The following is a 6,748-nucleotide window of genomic DNA, read 5'->3' as shown; positions in this document are numbered from 1 at the left end:
TGTGCCATAAAAGTAATGTTAAGTGTATTTAATCACTTGAATTTACAGGTTTGGGAAATTATGTAAACTGTCCCACTGCTATCTGTACTTGAGAGAAGCTGGAGCAGCTTGCTTGCACATCAGGTTCTGGTAGCTGGTGTTTATTTTGTAAAGAAGATATCAACAATGTTATTTGGCAAGCAAGTGAACTGGAAGAAATGTCACGAGAGTCATTATTTCTTGGTGTCAAAGTGAAAGGGTTGGCTTGATAATTTGTCCTGATAGCTGAGTAACCCTGAGTCACCCAATGTAAGACTCGACTGCTGAAGTCAGATTTAAGGTAGCTGGGATATCGCAGTCTGTAATCTGTTGTTGTTGTTGCAAAATTGAAATCCATTTCCCTTCTGAAGTCTCTTTCACCTTAAATTGTCATATAATCCAATTAGTAGCAAGTACAGGCAAACAGAAAGCTTTAGGAGTGCCTTTGTCCAGCCTGTTCGAATTCCATTCTTCCAGGTGACCCTGCCCAGAATATACACGCATTGTTTGCTTTCACAACGCTTAAAGCCAACACAGTGATTAACTTTCGAAGACTTCCCTTCTAAATATGCTAGGCTGAGGAATTACACTGATTAGCATAAGGTTTTTCTTATGGTGAGTAAAGCCCTCTTACAATTTTAGAAGAAAGAGTCTTCCCCAATGAAGAGCTAAGGACAGAAACTCCTGAACAGCTGCTGTGTTTAAAGACAATGAATTACAGAACTGCCAGAGCCAGCTGCCGATCATATGTCCCAGGAATTTGTTTGAACACTTAGTTTAACTTTTTAAAATTATTTATTTTTTTGGTCAGCCAGCTGTGGCACGGCTGGAGAACGGCTTCTAAACATCTCGAGTCACCATGAAGGTTCAGGATTCTGTGTCTGAAACTAAGTCTGTGCAAAGAACCTGGATTCTCTGTGTGTAGAAGCCTACGAGACTCTTGTTTGAGCCAAACAGTAAGAGGGAAAAGGACGTTGCTTCCTCGCGGCTGAGTCAAGAGGGGTGGGACAGGGTGACGGTCGGCCAAAGGTGCGGGCGCCGTTGAGCCCCTCCCGAGATGGGCCGGAGGCTCCCGCGCCGCTGGGAGCTCGAGGCGCAGCGTCTGCCTCGGGGCTTGGAAGGGACTGCGCGGTGGCGGCTGCCGCAGTGCAGCATGTTGGGCACGCTCAGTTGGAAGGGGAAGTAAAAAGCTGTATGTGAAATCCTCTTTGTTGCGAAGATGTCAAAATATCCAGACTACATTCTGGCAGTGTGGGAGGGAAAAGGTTAAGCAAAGGCACTGCATGTAGTGTCACATTTACAGCCTCACCTGGGCCCCCAGCCAACAAAGCCAGTATTTCAGGTTGGATAGGATTCAGAAGAGGCTAGCCCTCCTCTTAAGAATGTTAGATCTGACTGCCGTCTCTGAAGAGACTGGACTGGAAAACAGAAGTGAGAGAAAAGCTAAGCTGAAGTGTCACCTTCAATGCAGCTTTTCTGTCGAAACAGGGGAAATGCAGCTGTGCTTCGTCAGCGTTTAACCACGTGAGGAGGATGATGCCACGGCCATGCTCCAGGGCTGCTCCGGTGGGGCCCCGGGCACTGTGGCCTTTGAGGACGCTCCCCGGCTCCTGGGAGCTGCCCCGTGTCAGGGGACAGGCACGAGTGCCCTGCGTGGGCAGCAAGGCTGAGCGGTCTGCCCGCCGTCCCTCGCAGAGGCCGAGTCCAGCCCCGGGGGACTCCCTGTGACTAGCAATTCTGACATTCATTTGGTCAGGCTCTTGCAGTATTGTCTTTCAAGCACCATTATGACTAGTTAGCAGAGGTCCTAGAGAAATTCCCTTCAGAACAGGTAAGGCCTCGTGGACGGGAGGGCAGCTTGCCGAGCCGCGTGCGTCCTCACCTGTACCTCCTGCCATTGAGAGAGGCCGTTGCCTAGAACCCGTGTTAAGGATTTCTTAAGCGCTGGCGTTTCCACCGATCCTGTCCCGCCGGGGTCCTGTCCTGCGGCCACCTGCTGATGGTCCTTGCGGAAGGATTACTTTTCCCCAGTCGTAAAACTGCTAGCTCAGACGCTTGCCAAGGTGAAGCGTGAGCTGGACCTCGGCCAAAAGTCTGTTAGTGATTTTTCCAGAGAGAAGCATTGGAGCCAGGAGGATCACTTGGAGTGTAGTGGGTGTTGTTGGCCTTTATGGTTCAAAGGGATGAGGCATTGCACAAAGAAAACTCGATAACCAGGTTAGCTCTTTCTCTGTGAGGAAAGCTCTTATCTGTAGGGCTTTTGTCTTGCATCCTGCTTTAAGGAACTTGGTACTGGCAACTCTCTTAAGCAAGACACAGAACTAGATGGATCCTTTTCATTTTTTTATTCCTTTCTCCAGAATATCTACTGCTTTATTGCTACCAGCAATGGAAAGGCTACCTCTTTCTGTGCATAATGCAGTGACTGCTGTTGTTCATCACGGTGTTGTTAAGAAGTCAGAGCAGTTATTTGCATTGGGCTCAGCACACAACCTCTGGAGTTGTGGCAGCAGGCAGCGCAAGTTTGCTTTGCAGCTTCCCCTTGATGTGACGAATGTGTTAACTACAGAAATGTTGTCCTAACCTCATGGCCTCGCTTGTAGTTAGCCTTTCGTGGAACCAGTAAGGCGATTTCCATCACTCTAGCCTCTGCTTGCCTAACACAGATGTTTCTTAAGCAATACCAAAATATGTCCGGCGCTTGCCATGTGTAAATTTACGTGTGTGTTAATCAGAGGAAAAGGCAAAAACCCTTTGTGCTGATTCTTCTGCTTGGAATGCTGAGAGGGAAAGCTGGAATGCTTACTGGGCCACGGGTGGTGCTGGGGCCGAATAATTTCTGCTTCTTACTGACCAAAGAGACTAAGGGAATGGAGATGTTTTCTGTTTTGTTGAAAGCTGGCAAGGCAAGGTGCACTTTTAATCCCTGCTTCCTCCGACCCTTTCTAAAATGTGCTCATGCCTATCAAGAACCAGCAGGGTAAAGGCCCTGAGTTTATTTTTATGGTGCTGAAACCATGTCAGACTTACTATCTGCATCCTGAAGGATAAGAAAATGGAAGTCCACGAAGCTGCTAGTAAGGAAGAGGAATAGATTTATGCACATGCAAAGCAAAAACTGGAGATGATCAGTGTTCGGTGGTGAAGAGCCTGAAGTTCTCAGGGGCTCTTTTCTCTGAGGTGGGAGGTAATGCATATAGCCTGGTGTGTACTGATTGGAGGGGGGAATTAATTGCTCAGCTGTTTGCCCTTCTCCTTGTTATTCTGTTCCCACAGCCCTGTCACAAACATGGCACATCGGGGCTGTGCAGAAGCTGCAGCTTCAGTCGTGTGGCTCGGATTATATTGGGAACCACTTAATATCAGCCAGATGTCACTGCCTGTCTGCAAAGACCGTGAGCAGCTAGTGAAGGTACTTCATTCAGCACTGTAAGAAACTGTTTGATGTGGGTCTGAGATTTTTGCCTATTAATATATATTCTTTTTTTCATTTAAGCTTATTTACCATTCTGATTTTATTGTATAAACTGTAGGGGTTAGTGAAGCATTAACCCAGGCCTGCTGTCCAAATACACACAAATTCCCAGCTGCATAGACAGCAGCAGATTCTTTTTCTTAATTGAACATGCTAATTCCTTTTCTTTCCACCTCACATTTAAGATATCTGGGCCTATGTTGCTGAGAAGGTAACTGGAGCTGCCAAGTTAAACAGTGCAGCTTTCCTTGCATCCTGGCCTTGCCAGCGTTCAAGAACTTAGCCTTTAAGTAAATATGTGTTTGTGCTAGAATATGGCAAATACTAAGGTGCTTTCTGCCAGGATTCTTTTATGAAAACTGTTTGCAATTTTGAGTTAAATTTGTTTGTAATTAGAAGTTAAAATCTCTTGATGTTTTGTGTGGAGAAGGAAAGTGAAGCATTCATGGGACAGAGAAGGCTTTTCTGGTTTTGTCAGAGTAACCATGACCTGGAGCAGCAAAAGCGTGATTCCCCATTTCAACGGATCCAATGCAGAAATGCATCTGTTTTAATGAACAGATATATGTAAACACAGAGGAGCACAGGTCACGAAGCACGAGCTGGTTGGGGCACACTGGAATGAGTCACTGATGGGATGTAGTAGGGATGCAGCGAGCATCACAGATGTGCTCATACTATGTGCCCAATTTGGGAAACGTTGGCTTGCAGTAGAAGAACATGAGGAGGAGGGTTACACAAAGCCCTAGGAGATGCCAAGTCTCTTTTGTTCATGACTCACCAGGGCAGCGGCAGCTTGTACTTGCTGCTCCCTGACTAATGCAGGGGTTATTCCTGCATGTTCAAAGAATATTGGAGGTTACTAGCTCAGAATTTTTGCACATTACATCATTTTGTTGCAATGACTGACTCATCGGGTCAGTGTATTTAGCAAGTAAGCAGTGGTAAGCGAGGGAACTCTAACAGGGTATACCTGCATTGGCTCAGCTGACAGTACAGTTTGCTCCCTGTTCTAATTACTTCTTGATAAGATTTATCTTTTTTCCCGGAGGCAGGGGTAGCACAGCAGTACCTGCAGGCAATCTGTGAGTCTTAAACAGAAACCCAGTTGGTGTGGGGGGATTTATTTTGTGGGTTAAAAAGAAAAAAATCCTTTTTTTTTCTGAAATCTCATTTTGCATGGCTTTGTGTAGAGGAAGCAGATCTGTTTTAATTTTAAAGCTTGCCTGTGATGATACTACCAGTGCTTGAATTTGCTGATGCAAGGTGGCAGATCTCAAATGGTTCAAGACTCAGGACAGATGTCTCCCATACACCATGATGTGTTAAATCACAAGGAATATTCGCTATTCTGAGGCAAAAAGAAACGGCCTTACTTTTACTTTCACCAGAACATAATGGAGTTTGATCTCAGCACATGAAAATATTCCACATGGAAGACATTATAGTATAATATTTCTAAAAGGGCTTATGCTAATCAGCTGGAATACATTTAACTGGCGTGGTCTTTGCAGTCAGGAGTGTTGGGCTTTGCTGTTTGTAAAGCCCACTGAAGTTACTCTATGATTTTTCAGACATGGCAGACATTTGTTATGAACCTGTGTTCCAGACATGCCTGCAGAACTGTGCTGAACCTTCGTGATGGTCCTGTCCTCTGCCTCTGCACAGTGACTGCACTAATTCGCCCATCACCGAGATGCTGCCACGGACACACCTTCTGATGTCACTTTTGGTGTCGCCATAAGGTTACGGGTGCCCCCAGCATCTTGCAGCACAAAGCTGAGATCTGGAAGGATTTGTGAAAAGACAGGGCAGAGAGAAGATGGACAGTCTGGGGCAGGTCTGTGTACTAGTGGAAAAATCAGGCGAGATAAGCTTCCTGCAGAAGGAATATGGCATTAGAACAATTTCAGCATGGACTGAAGCAACTGATTTGGTTTGAATTGGTGCTCCCAAGATTCCGTTAAGGAGCTGAAAGACCATGGGCCTTTTAGAGGGCTTATCTCCCCTTCTTGCCCCAGGACCCATTGTGGCTTTTGTTGTGTGCGCGTTAGTTGAAGAAATCAAATTAACTGAACTCCGTAATTTGACTTGCAGTCCCTCAGTTTAGAAGGTAACTGAGAAAGCTACATTCCCTGATTTTAGCTCTTGTCAGGCACAGGATCTTTCCCCTGACGTGGAGGGAAATGCTGTTACAACTGGAGCCCAAGGCGCTGCTGATTCACGTGCGTTATCTGTCTCTCACACTCTGGAATCAGGAGGCCGCAGGCTGCCCCACCCTATGGGCCTTCTAGAAAATATCCTCTTGCAAAAAAATAATAAAAAGTGTGCTGTGATTACTTAGGATGTAGAGATTTCAGCGGGAATAGGCAAGCACAAACCGTCATGAGAAAGGGAATCGTGCAGAGAAGCACCTCTGTTAATGCTCAGCAGAGACAGATGCTATGTCTAGCTTAAGAAGCAGACTCTTCAAGATCCTGCTTCTGCAGTCATCAAGGTCAGGTACCTACTTAAAAGAGTGTGTTCCGTCTACATGCTGGTGTGCACATTCCTTTTCTGACCGTGGAAATGAAGCAGGGATAAAAAATGCCGAACTCTTACTTCAGTGTAGCATCAACTTGTGGCTGGACCAAACACACATTCAGACTTAGCCTAACCGTTACAGATTTTGCTTCATGAGTTTAAAGTAAGGCACCATAGGTTTTAGGAAAAAATATATTAATACTTGTGAAAATGTTTTTGTGAATGTTTTGCATCTGTTCGTGCTTTCATTGCTGAGATGTCTGAGCATGAAGAGAGAATTCACTGTTAACTGTCATGATTGGGGGCGAAGGGGGTGGTGGTATTGTGTAGCTGTGGCAATGGGGAACAATTTGTGGCCTTTTCAGTTGTTGTGTAGGGTCTGTTTTTAACGTGGGAATGCTGGAATCGGCTGCTTTCTCCTCAAAAGGACAACTGAGCTTTTTCTTCCATCAGTCAAGTGATTTCAGGGCTGGTGGAAAGGAGGAGTGTAGGTAACTTCCTTTCAACAAGTGTGGCCCAACAGATCAAGTTACTATTAAGCTCCCACTCTGCTTGAAGAGTGGGACGAAAAAACTAAGAGCTTTGGTTTGGCTCGTTCTCTCAGTTTGCTCCCAAACTTGGTTAATCAGACGTTGTCCCAGCAGCTCGGCCTCTAGGCAGACACAGCGGCGCGGGAGGGGGCATTGCTGCTGCCAGAGTGCGATTTCTGATGAACAAAGATTTCTTGCATAA

This window comes from Nesoenas mayeri (assembly GCF_963082525.1).
Source record: "Nesoenas mayeri genome assembly, chromosome: 24".
Taxonomy (NCBI): Eukaryota; Metazoa; Chordata; class Aves; order Columbiformes; family Columbidae; genus Nesoenas; species Nesoenas mayeri.
The sequence above is the reverse complement of the archived record's forward strand: the minus strand, read 5'-3'. Positions refer to the sequence as shown.